Source organism: Corapipo altera, unplaced genomic scaffold (genome assembly GCF_003945725.1).
Source record: "Corapipo altera isolate COAL_440 unplaced genomic scaffold, ASM394572v1 0, whole genome shotgun sequence".
NCBI classification, from domain to species: Eukaryota; Metazoa; Chordata; class Aves; order Passeriformes; family Pipridae; genus Corapipo; species Corapipo altera.
The window spans coordinates 41,727,274-41,740,902 of NW_020884872.1; the positions used below are offsets into that span (position 1 = coordinate 41,727,274).

At 41.3% G+C, this 13,629-nt stretch overlaps 1 protein-coding gene across 1 annotated transcript in view; it reads right to left on the minus strand.

The window, feature by feature from the left end:
- The window catches only part of GPC6 (glypican 6), a 539,625-nt gene that overhangs the window by 16,700 nt on the left and 509,296 nt on the right, over positions 1–13,629 (minus strand). The gene's annotated exons all lie outside the window — the stretch shown is intronic.

Consider the following 13,629-nt stretch of genomic DNA (forward strand, 5'->3'; position numbering starts at 1 on the left):
ATTTGGCATTATTCAGGCAACAAGCAGGAAGAAACTGAATTTCCAGCATCAACTTAAAAAATAAATGCTCTGACTAAAATTTTATCAGTCCTTGTTTTGTGTTTGGTATACTAGAGTGGAAAAATCTACAAGAATAGATAGAAAAAACAACAAAGGACAGACTACAAAGGATGAATGCTGCCACTGTTGTTCTTATGGAAACATGCATTTCACATTAAATTGTTATAGGCTTTAGGGGAGCTTGTTGAATAGCTTTTAAAGGAAATAGCTAAGCTTTGTTCTTTAAAAAACCAAGAAATAAAATCTCTCCATTCTTCCATTCAGTTTTGAGATTGTCTTTTAGGTTGTTGAGGTACAATATTGTACTTGGCTATTTATCTTTTTTATCTTTTGTTCTCAGGACATGATAGCTCTCCAAGCAAATGGCCCATGCTGCTTTGCCATGCTTAAACTCTGTGGAATGTCACTTTGTAAGCCAAGAGATAGAAACAGCTGAGGATGTTATTTCAGAAGCACAGTCTGAATTTTCATCTATAAAAAATAAGTAGGACAGTATTTGGCTGTATGGGTTGTTGACGGTGTTTCTTGCCGTGATAGACACCTGATAAATCTCCTCCACACTCCTCGCCAAGCTCCAGTTGCTTTGTTTTCGTATGAGATACTAGTAGCATTTGCAAGCCTTTAAAGTCTCAGTGGGGAGCCCTGTCAAGCCAAAAATTAAGTTCCAGTTTACAGGCTGCGGGCAAGCCTTTGGCAGAAAGTGGAGATGGTCTCAGGATACCTGTCATGTCTGATGTCTTTGGTCCATGGGACCAGGGTTTTTGGGCAGACAGCAGCCCCTCTTCTTCCTCTTCTGCCCATGCTGAGAACACCCCCCCAGTTGGGACTGGGACAACTAACCAGCATAAGCAACTCAGTGAAACTGTCCATTGTTGACAGTGTGTAAATTTCTGCTAAGACACAGTGTGGATAAAGAAATCCTATAGAAAACACATGGAAGAGACTTTATAGGGAGTAGGGTCCACTCATGTAAGCTTGGTGACTGTGAGAGTCAAAGGGATAGATTTTCTTTTTTATAGCTTGTACCTAGATAACTATTTACACAAGCAATCTGATTGATATTGGTGGTGAATCATTAGCTTTCAGAGCTTGCTGGAAGTTACTCTAAGCTATTGAAAACTCAGATGTTTTAGAGTTACATTCAGATTTTGACGATAATCAAATTAAAACTGGTGCTGTAGGACTTGCAAACTTCTGTTTTGAACCACAAGTTATTCAACACCTATCGGAAAGTGATTTTCCCCCCCTGGCCCTTCTAAGGACTGCAATTTGGAGTACAAACCTTTCATTTTCCTAGAAACCAGCAAAAGAATGGAGAGAGATTCTCACAGCTCACATGCTGCACATGCTTTCCAGATATTGCCTCAAAATCAAAATGAGGGTTGCCATTCCCCAATTACTTTCAAAGATATTAAATGAGGTTTGCATAGGCTATGTTGTTAAATTTCCTAACAGTATTTTTTTCATTTGTGTTACAGAAGTACACCTGATAAAGTAATATGGTCTTTACTCAGGATTGTTGGTAAATGACAACTAATTAAATCTCAGAGACATCCTCCTGAGGTGTCATTCTCATTTTAGTGCCTCGGGTAAATGAGACATTTGCATGACTCACAAAAAGCATCAATGGTAAAAATGACTACAGCTTAGGGAAAGGTTCTCATTTGCTGCCTCTCTACATACCTTCAACTCGGGTGCATTTTAACAGTTTTTTATCACCTTCAGATATTTCCCTTCACAGCTATCCCCCACTGCCCACCTCCCCTATTGTATTATTTCACCACGGAGCTTTAAACAACTTGTGTGGACTCAACCCTCGAAGTCTTGCCCTTTCCTGCTGTCTGACCGGACCTCTGTCAACCCTCAGCTTTTGGCAGTGGACCTTACACATCTACCTAAGTGGTTTCTTGAATCTCATCCTGAAACTATCTGGAAGTGCAATATGGTGACTGATGGCTTTTAAAACAGGATTCTGAACACTGATTGATTCATCTCCTCTTTCAGGAGGTAGCCTGATAGCCACGTTCTCTTCTGTATGATGAATGTTCAGGCAGGCAATGACTTTGGAATACTTTTAATTTAACTTTAAATGCAGAATAGAATTAGGTGATGTAATGCCTGCCGTGACATGTAAAACTTTTGCCTGTGGCTTTTGGAGGTTTCAGTTCCAGGATCTTGTCAACCATGACCACAGAAATTTTCTTATTAGTCCCCATGGTTACACATGATCCTCTGTACACTGTTTTGATTACCACCAGCATTTAAAAAAATATGTAACAGATGTACAGACCCTTGGAAATGAGATAAAACCCACTAAGGATTCCGTTAACATTGCATGCTTGTGATTTACGAATTTAGACTACTGTATTCCCCTGGTGACCTGTGGTCTTGTAAATGATTCCTTGGTATTTCCTATTCTTTGAATTAAATGTTAACTTTCAAGCTTGGTTAGACATCTGTGGAAACATTAAACATGAGACATATGTAATTTTGATATTTTACATATTTTCTTTCTGCTTTCTCTAGTAGAGATTTACAGGGATTAAGACAGCTGGACCTCTTTGGTTGTAGTTAGCCTAACTTTTCCTAGTTATCTTCCTGACATAACCCTGATATTATATTGAAATATCTTTTTTTTTCAGCTACTCTGAAGGTATGAAACTTGTTTTGGATCAAGAAAAATAAGAAAAAAGATATAGCAAGAGCCAAGCAAAGAGTTACATCTTTAATTTATTTAGAGATTGTGGTGGTTTGGGCTAGGCCTTCCTTGGTGACCAGTTTGTAACCAAGGAAGGGTCCAGATTTACCCAGTATTCCCTATGATTTTTACGTAAACCAGATTATAAGAAGAAAGGAGGAGAGGCCTTCGCTCTCTTTCCTTCCGGCGGCTTGGAGGTGCAGGTTCCCTGTTGTTGAGTCTGCCGTGTTGGGGAGTGAGGCCGGGTAAGGCCTTGTCGACCTTGGGAGGCAGAAGTTGCCGGCGATCGTCCCGGAGTGAGTTGTCCCAAGGAGAGTGGTGGGATATTTTCTTTGCTAACTCTTTAGTTACTAGATCTCGGGCTACTGATTGGTATATATATATATATATATATATATAAAATTTTGGTTTTGTTCCCTTTCCCTTCCCCCTTCTCCTTCCCTTGTGAAATTGCATATATTTTAAATTGTATATATATATTTCAATTGTAACATAAGTGTAAATATATTTATATATATCACTTTAGCTGTCTCTCTCATTTCGTGTTTTCTTAGTTGGTTGTTTTTCTCCCTCTTCTCCCTGAGGTTTGGGGGGGGGGGGACTTCTGGTGGTAAGGTTTGGAGACTTGGCAGGGAGCCAGCTTCAAACCGTATCAGATATATATAGAAATGGATATTAAAATAGTCTCACCTTGATCTATAATTGCTAACAGAAATAAGACATTACCGTGTAAGTGAAAAAAGTTAAATGTTTGCATCATTCGTAAAGAGAAATTTATATCCAGAGTTACAGGAATGGTATAGTTACATGGTCTAAACTGAGAAATACAGTCGATTTCTTATTTCTGCCACTGACTTCTTATGCAACCAAATCAGTCATGTAGGTCATGCAATTCCTCAGCAGAACTTGGAAGGGTATCCATGAGTTCAGTTCCTGTCCTACCAGCATGGGCTCAGTTATAAGGTAAATAAAACTGACCAATATTTCTGTCTTCTTTACTCACCTTGCACTCCAAAGTAATGGAGCGACCTTAAAAGCAAGCCTGTCACTTTAGTAGGAATCAGACCTTAGCATTGTTTGGTTTATGTCAGGGCATCTGGGTAAATAGAAAGACTGACAAGAAGAATTCAAAAAAGCACTGGAAATACCATGCAAAACTAAAAGTGAGATGACTAAAAGTCCTCCTCTGGCAAGTCCATGTCTTATTCCTTCCAGATTTGTCATCTCCACCAATATAATCTCTACTCTCACAGACAGAGAAATATCACAAGATGCTAAAATAGTGTTCAAAGATGGTGAAATGCATCCAAACCTGACACAGGTTCAATGCAATAAATGAAATCAAATACTCTGGAATCTTCTTTTTGTTAAGAAGAAATGGTGCTCATTAACATCCTTTTCTTCTTCCTGGTGTTTTTGCATTGTATTTTTTTTCTTGTTTAGTCTGCAATTTGGAAAGATTTCCTTATTGAAATGCAAGCAGAATATTCATCTTGCCTTTCTGTCAATACCTTCTGCCTGTGGATGCTCAGAAACAACTTGATTCAAAGTCCCAGTGAGAGTTAAGCCTTTACGACCTGGAAAAATGTACAGACGTTTCTGGTTGTTCACTGGACGCTGTTTCTCTGGGTGCCATTCTGGTTGCCGTACCATGGGTTGGTTATCTTGCAGCATAGACACTTGGAAGATGTTTCAAGTGGATGTTTGTGACAAAGTAATTTCAGGGACTTCAGGGTCTGTATGTAAAATGTATCCTACCAATGTGTCACGCTGACAGAACAGCTACAGACAGCGAGTAGAAAGCAGCCTGGCATTTTGTCTCAGAGAACAGACATGAAAGCAGCCATCACAAACCATGTTCACATCTGTGTAGTTTCTTTAGTCACTTACTCCTTTGCCCTTTAATTCACAAGCAGCATTTAACTAATGACACTTTTATTCTACGTTATTTCCAGGTGAACTCCACAAAAGAGTATGGCGTAATAAACACTTGAAGAAAAACACCAAGATCAGTGTTTACAAAGCCATAGTGTTGTCTACTCTCTTATACGGTTCCGAATCATGGGTCATCTACCGCCACCACCTGCGTCTCCTAGAACGCTTCCATCAACGCTGCCTCCGTACAATCCTTAACATCCACTGGTCAGATTATGTGACCAATACATCTGTACTAGAACAAGCTACTGTCACAAGTATTGAGGCCATGTTACTGAGAATGCAGCTGCGATGGGCCGGGCACGTCTCAAGGATGAAGGACCACCGCCTCCCTAAGATCCTGCTCTATGGTGAACTTGCCACTGGCTGCCGCATGAGAGGAGCCCCGAAGAAAAGATACAAGGACTCCCTGAAACAACATCTCAACCTTGGCCATATTGATCACCATAACTGGTCTACTCTGGCCTCAAATCGGGAGGGCTGGAGACACGCCATCTATAACGCAGCTGTCTCCTTCAAGAACACACGCAGGATCACTCTCGAGGAAAAAAGGCAACGCAGAAAGAACCGTACCTTGCAGAATACACCATCTAAGGAGTCTTTCTGTTGTGCCTTTTGCAATCGGATATGTCTGTCACGTATTGGCCTCATAAGCCACCAGCGTGCCTGTAGCAAATGTGGATAGTGCCTTCCCAAATCTTCGTTCGCGAAGCCTAGCCATGAATTTCCAGGTGAAAAACTAGACAGTTTTCTATTGCCTGCTCCTTGCTTTCCCCTGGAACTGTCTAAGACACCCAACCATGCACCCAACACCATTGCAGTCCTTATTAAAAATGATGTAGCCCTTGGACAATTGTGGGCAGCTGGATAATGGATTTACGGATAGGGTGCTTGACCACCTGAGCCACATGTAGGCTTGTAAAGAGCATGCCCTTCATTGTGGACGTGGCCAGGTAGGAAGAACAAACAGATCATCACCATGTGATTTACGTTCTGCCATACCAGCAGAAAACTGCACTGGAATTTCATACATCGATTTATGTCCATTAAAGATTTAATCTGAAAGCATTCTAAGACTAATGGCCAACAATTTGTTTAGAAGGACTAGGTCAGCAAGAACATATATATACTGTTTCTAACTGTTATGTTTATGTATCTGCTACATGTGTGCATCACAGTCAGGGTAAGAATCACGTCACAAGCAGCTAAGTACAGGATGGCTGGGTATTTCAATTGACACACAGTATTACTTGTAAAATGAGCTTAACACAAAGCAATTAACTTGGACCCGTAAGTTTTAGGGGCTGTCCCTTGAGAAAGATGGGTCTCCTGTATGTCCTTTGTTATATCTGTCATCTTCATATAGGTGTCTCTGAGGTACTAGGCACTTATGAATAAGCAGCTGAACTGGGTTTCCTCTTTCTCACCCAGCTATTTAACTAAAGAGGATCTCTCTGAGGTTTTTTTAAAGGCACCTTCATTTCTCCACTGATTAGATGTAGGGAGTTTAGGCACATATTTTTGTTTAGAACGGCTCATTAGATGCCCAAAATTTCAATGCACATTAGGTACCTCGGAGAGGGTGACCTGCTTCGATTAGAAAACAAGCGAAGCAGAACTTTATTTGCTCTGTGTGGAGATTACTTTTTCATACATTATGTATTTCCATACTTTCTCACAAAATAAATTTAAATGCCAAGCAGTTGCTGAACCACCTCGCACTTGATGGTGTATTATTTTCAGCCTTTTTAAAAAGTGAAGCGCATGTCACATGGATTAAGCAGGATTTGAGCATTGCATCCCCCCAACTGCCAGGGAGTACCCTGGATTTTGGGGGGCCCTCGAGATGGCAGTGTTGCTCAGTCTTTTTGCTCCTGCCAGTCCCCCTGCCTGCACACCCGCTGTGTTTCCCAGAGAATAAGACCGTAGATTGTTCCGCTGAATATAAAACTGACAACCCTGTTATTTTAAACTTGAAAGTGACAGGCTGTTATTTTAATGAAGTCTGCCAGTGCCAAGGTTAACCAAAGGTTTATTTTCCCTACAAAACATTAAGGCTGTGGTTCTAAAAAGGGGGTTGTGAAATTTTATGGTTATTGATACTTTCTCAGGGCATAGAAGTTCTGAGAATTTCACCCAGGTCTTTTTGTGCAACGAATGTTTTTCAGTTTTCTGCCTCTTTTTTTTTTTTTTTTTTTAATTTGACTTTGTGACTTTAAATGGTCCGGAGCTTTACCAATAACTGCCTGCTCATGATTCATCTTTCTGCACAGAAAAACAGATGACAGCTCTTCTAATCAAGAACTAACGCTGAATCCCAGTTATAAAGCACAAATGGGCGCTTGGGTAATTTGTGAAATAAAACAAATGAGCTAGGCGACTTTCCAAAGCAAGACTTTTCTCACCAGAGTATTTTAAAGTGAAATGAGGGGATTTTTTGCTGTCATTGTCTCTAAGAGCTGTCCACATCTTTGACTGGGAAAAACTTTAAGCCTTTAACAGCAGTAAAGAACACCTATCAACCCTACCGAATACTCAGACTAACTGATAAGTAACTTCAGAGAGCTTCAGAGAGCTAGAGCTCCCATACTAATAGTCCTACACTTATGTATCTAAGTCAGAGCATAGTCCATAGCAACCTGGCACTGATTCACTTCTAGTGAGTTTCTAGCACCACTCAGGATGCCTGGAGCAACCTGGGCAAGTCTCCTATAGTTTGTGATTTATATGTGACCATCCAGTGTGTTGTCTTGGATGACCTAGCTGAATTTTGTTTCATTCAGCTTTGAGTTGAAACAGGTATTTTAAAACAATCCAGATTGCCTATTGATTGTTTTGTAAGGAAAATAATTTACAGGTCTGCATGAATGCTGACATATGCTTGTAGAAGTCTTCTTGTCATCTGTGGCCTGGAAATGCTTGTGCCATGCCACATGTTTGTTGGCTCCAGCAGCAAGTGCCCCTGTAAGGGGCTAGACAGTCACTGTTCAGAGCTGACACCCTTGCGGTCAGAAATTATACAAGTAAAACAAGCATGTGACTTTGGCATTGCTATCTTTCCGTGTCTTAACTCTCACCTGGAGATCCTACCTTCAGCAGCCTCCATAGCTTTGCAGAGAGCATAAAGTTGTCTCACATTATCAAATGGACTCTACTTTTTTTAATAAAAACACTGACATTATTGCTTACAGGCAGGTAGAGCCTGACACCAAACCCTTCCCACATTCAACATTTATTTTGGCTGGGGAGAAAGGAAGGGCAGGAATCTGTCAAATGTCACCTAAAACTCTACTCCTTTCCATAAAAGTGTCCATTTACCCTCCAGACTTGGATGACCAGTAAATAGAAACACTACTTTTGGAAAGTAGAAGCTACTGGAAACATCAGTGCCTTGAATTGGAAATCTGTAGGACGTGAAGCAGCTTTCCCCTTCCCTGAAATACCTAGAAGCAGTGCTAAAAAACTGGTCTATAACTCTGATTCAAGCAAATCCAAAGCACTCAGAGGAATCAGCTTTTTATTGCAGATAAGTATAAAAGTAGCAACAGAAATATGCTGGAATCTTAAAGATAAAATGCCAGAGGCTTTTCTGTGGCAAGGCTAAGCTCTTAAGCACTGATTTTTCTGAACAGTCCTTCATCTCTCCAAGCAAAAATGTTAATAGCTAATGTAAACAATTACTGATAGAGCATTTTGAGCTTATGCAGACTTTCATTTGTCCTGGAAATGTTCATCTGGTACTATCAGTGAAGTGGCTGTTTCTTCTCTTAAAACTCAAGGGTTTACAAGGAACTGCATGTGTTACAGCAAACAATGAGTTCAAGCCTCGGAACAGCTGTGATAAGCGTATGATTTCAAAGGACATCAAGAGCTGGGATATGTCCTCTCATAAAGAGGAAGGATAATTGTACTTCATACTTCAAGTAGCCTTACATTTAACTTCATTTCTTCTGGTAGTTACTTCTTGACATAGTTTCATTGCCTTCCAAACTGAAGAAGTTTTCAGTGGACACTCAATGCCTCAAAATAACTCAAGATTCAGCAACAAGATGTTGGCTACCCTGGCAGCAATTTCTGGGCTTCTGACCTTCCTCTCCCTCAACAATGGGTGGCATAATCAGCTGTTTATCCAGAGCAGACTGAGTCGTGGAGAAAAGGCTGTGTTAAGGTGGCCAAAAGTACAGAAAGGAAAGAAATACGTAAAGTCAGAGTATGCAAGTGAGAGTTTTGATGAAGGATCCAGCTTAAGCTTTTGAAATTATGGTACACTGTCATAAAATATTTGAGATATTTTCCACACAATGTGAAAAAACACACCTGGAGTTCAGGATTCTTTTGCATTGTGCATTTTTTCAGAGCCAAGCAAACCTCGTTTTTGACAGAGTTTAGGTATAAAAGCAGCTGCTCTTCCATGACTGGCTTTCTTATGCTGCAGAGCGATTAATTGTTTAGGTAATCACACTACAGTACCTTTCTTGACCCATAGGACAAGGGGGAATGGCTTCAAACTGAAAGGTCATAGGTATAGATCAAATGTTGGGAAGAAATTTTTCACTGTGAGAGTGGTGAGACCCTGGGTCAGGGGGTGAAGCTATGGATGCCTCAACCATAGTATTCAAGTATTTGAGGTCAGGTTGGAGGGGCTCTGAGCAACCTGGTCTAGTGGAAGGTGTCCGTGCCCACAGCAGGGGGGGTAGGAATTAGATGGTCTTTAAGGTCCCTTTTACCCCAAACCATTTATGAGTCTATGATTCTCTGACTAAACACTAATTTTAAGGTTATTGGAAAGTTGTTCCCTTGTTTTCCATTTGAGCTCCTACGAGAGAAACAAATACAAACCTCCTTCCCTCCGAGCTCGTGTTTTGCCGCCGGGGTGTCACTCCCGCTCCCCCGCGCCCAGAGGACGGGCGGTTAGGGGACCGTCCTCCTTGGGTTCCCCCGGGAGCGGGCAGGTACCGCGCCCTTCCGTCCCCGCCGGGTGCAGTTTGGCAGGGCCGACAGCAGGGAACGGCCTCCGCTCCACCCTGAACTGGGAAGGGATGCGGATGGGAGGCGGGGAGCGTGGAAGGGGCTGCACGGGAGGCGCGGGGCCGCGGGGAGTGCTGGGCAGCCCGGCCCGGCGTTCATCGCCCTCTGCCCACCGCGGAATACAGACCCTCTTATCCCAGGGAGAGCGCCAGGCCCCTCAGGCTGAGCCCGAGGCGGAGCGGCTGCGGAGAGTAAGGCATTAGAGCTGGCACAGTGCGCATCTCCACACCATAACCTGGAATAACGTTTTATGGGAACACCCCAAACTTACAGCCGCACCATGCAAACTCTTGCTTCATCTAACATCACGATTTATTCCATCCAGAATTAATGCCCGGTAGATTCCCTCCCCTAGCACCTCTGGTTGCTGGTCATTCTGCTTAACTGGAACTAGGGCTTGCTTTCAATGGCCTGGCTATTTGCCTTCTGGATTATTTTAATCCAAATATACAAATCTACATTATTGCAAGTGGTGAATATATACAGTGGGGAAAGAATTAAATCAGTGTGGAAGCTTTGTGGCATTGCATGTGCTTATTGTAGTGACATGGAGTTCTGTGGTTTTTTTTCATGGCCAGATTTTCTTTCCAGACTCTCCAAGAAGGTGCACAATTTCGCTTTCAGAGTTACTTCGAAAATGAGAGACTATTCAATAAACTGGTGTTATATAATATGCAAATATAATTAGTTAAAACATCTAAGTCCAAAATGAAACCACAAAAGATGTAGAATGAAAACAATAGTGTTTTAAGAGGCAGAAAGGTTTATAAAAAGATATTTCTGGCAAAGCAAATAGGTTCAGCAGAGAAAGTGCTTATCAGGAAAACAATCAGAGTCAGAGAGAGCCTTGTACTGTCAGTCTGCTGTGTCAATAAACTGATGGCTTTCATTGCCTTTCTGCTGAACAGGGGGAGCTGATGTGAACTGATGTGAAGTTGCATTCTCTTGTCCTTCCGGATAGAGTTAAGTACCCCAGTTACTGGATCCTCACAGAACAACTTCCTAAGGCCTTCCAGAGACTCAGGCAGATGCAGGTGGGATGCATAGAGGTTGTGTATGGGTCCAGCTACTGCTGGTGCTCAAGGATCACTCTAAGAGAGGAAGGAAATTTAAGTCCAGTTTGAAGTACAGCAAAGTAGTGAGGTGTTCTCATAAGATTTTATCCTAAAGCAGTAAAAATCTAATGAGACTAATCAATTAACATGACTGGGTGGAAAGTCATGAATTTAAACATTCTTGAAAGATTGGTGCTCAATCTAATCCTGAATCAGGAAATGGACACCTTCTAGCTTTTGGTTCACTTTGAATGTAAAGGGCTAGCAGATATACATATCTGGAGTTTTGAGTCTGAGCCTCATGACTCAGTGAGCAGTATGAATTCAACGTGTACAGCTCACCTCTGCCACAAATTCAATACACTCTGCAAAACCATTTGTGGAATCTAATCTGGACAATTTAAAGAGCAAACACTGATGGATAAGAATGAGCACAGTTGCCAGCACTTCAGGCATACTGTGTGAATCTGAATGAGAAGGTGTCTGTCCCAAAGAGTTTTTATTCCAAATAGAAAAAGGGAGAGCAGAAAGGAATACCCCATATACATGAATAACCATATGCAAAGAAAATTACTTGAAACCAGAATGTCACTGGATAAGCAAAGTATTATCCCTACATTTATAGCATCTTCTTCACAATGAAAAGCCTATTTCCCTTCTTGGATACTGCTTTAGGTAATAAGCCTCCCACTTCTCCAAAGATATGTCTGCCTAACAGTAGTGACAATATAGCACAGGTCATGCTGTATTTAAATCAAACATGTAACTAGACTTGGTGTTACTGCTCAAGTATTTATTATGGCTCATGGGCAGGCTTCGTAGCTTGCCACCCATCTCCCTGCCACCACAAGCATGCTGCTGGCATCTGGGAACTCTATGTCACCATGTTGCTGAGGGGGACACACAACTTTCTGGATGCTGCCAAGGCAAGAGAAAAGACCTGAGTCAGGCAGCTGTGTATGTAAAGTTGATTTTGTGGTTTTTGTTTTTGTTTTTTTGTTTTTTTTTCTTTTTTTTGTTTTGTTTGTTTGTTTGTTTGTTTTTTGTTTTTGTTTTTTTTTTTTTGCAACAGGTACCAACCATCTTGCTGTCCCTGCCCCTTCCCCTTCCCTTTAGTGCTAATGCAAGAGACCCCTGCATCACAGAGGTTGCAAAGGGAGCTCAGGCTGCATGGCTCTTCAGGGATGAGGATGTTGTCATTGGGATATTTGAGACCCAAATGGGATTCAGGAAGAAGGTGCTTTGCATCTTCTGCTGTAGGCTGTGAGGGCAGGGTGGATGGTGAAAGCAAAGCTACAGGACTCAATCAATTTACAATGGATAGCTAGTGAGCCACTTCACAAAGAACAGTAAAATATTCCTGTCTCATTCTTCCCTCAATGCCCAGGCAGTCCTTGCCTGCTGTTGTCAACTCTGAGCACTAACAGGTATAACTGAGCATTACCTGCTGCAGAGCTGCCTATAGCTGGCAGGCAGGCAGCATCCTGCCAGTTACCCCTCTTGATGGAAGCCAGTAGCTGGACAGAAGATCGATGCTTGCTCCTTGCACACAGGCAGCTTAAAGACAGCCCAGCCCCTTGCCAGCACTCTCCCGACTGAGGCAGCTGCGCACCAGTTATTTATTTGGCTCTTTTTCAAAGTGCCTTCCCCACCTTAGCCTGCCGATGCCTTTCAGCAAAGATTCATCCAAGGCCACACCAGGCACTTGGTGATTACAAGTTGTGTTCCCATGGTCAGGAGTCTATCATAAAAATAGTGACATTATAATAGTAGCAAATGCTGTAATTTATTTGCCTCCAAAATCTAGAAACTTTTGAATCATGTTTTGGAGGATTTAGTAACAGTCACAAAAGCTGGAAAATTGGATTTGTTTTACCATAAGAGTGAAGACCGCAGATTTTAAGAAAAGTAGTTTCACAGGATATGGAGTGAAAAATCTAGAAAATTTGCAATTTTGTCTATAAAAAGTAAATCCAGAGTTCTTTACCATGTACAAAAAACTCAAAATGGAAAAAAAAAACCAACTTCACAAAGGGTAGTGTCACAAAGGAGCTAAAGATAATAGTAGAAACATTCATATTTTCTGTCAATTTTAGCTATTTTCCAGTCAGGCGCTTTTCAGCAGACAGAAGAGATTACCCTCACTGAGTCAAAGCTACCACTGATACTGAATGCATAAAATATAGGCCACTGCCTGAAGAATAATTTCAAGAGTATCCCATAAGGATACTGAGCTTCACCAACTCTTTCATTTCTTATCCTCTTAATTGGAGTATTTCAAGAATGTTTTATGAATAGCCTGAGATTTGGTGACATGGAGTGGAAAAGGATCAGGAAGGTAGTGGCACAAGGTGGAAGGATCCTAGCTACTCCCTGTAGGAGTTAATATGAGTATGCGAGGAAAAACTAAAACCTGCCATCTCTGAATTACCTGTAAGAGTAAATACACACTGTTGACTGAAAAGAAATATGATTTTTGGCAAGGTAGAGGGAAAATGCCCCTTCTAAAATATTTTCCTCTAAAGGGCTCAGAGCAGTTTGAGAAGTTAAACTATAAGGAAAAATTATAAGGACTCACTGAAAGTAAAAACTCACTTAATTGCTTTAACCATAAAATTGTTCAGCAGTGGAGATTATGCTATAATTTATAAAACATTTTCGAGTCACTACAAATTTACTTCAGTACTTCCCTGAAAATTCCCTGACAGTAATTTATGCAGGCCAAAGTCATATTCTGCGAAACGTGTCTCAGGCTATCATATTTCATCTGTCCATCAAAGCCAATAACAGGAGACACAGGGAATTAAAAAAAAAGGAAAGTAGGAAAAAATAATAGAGCAACAAAAATATTTT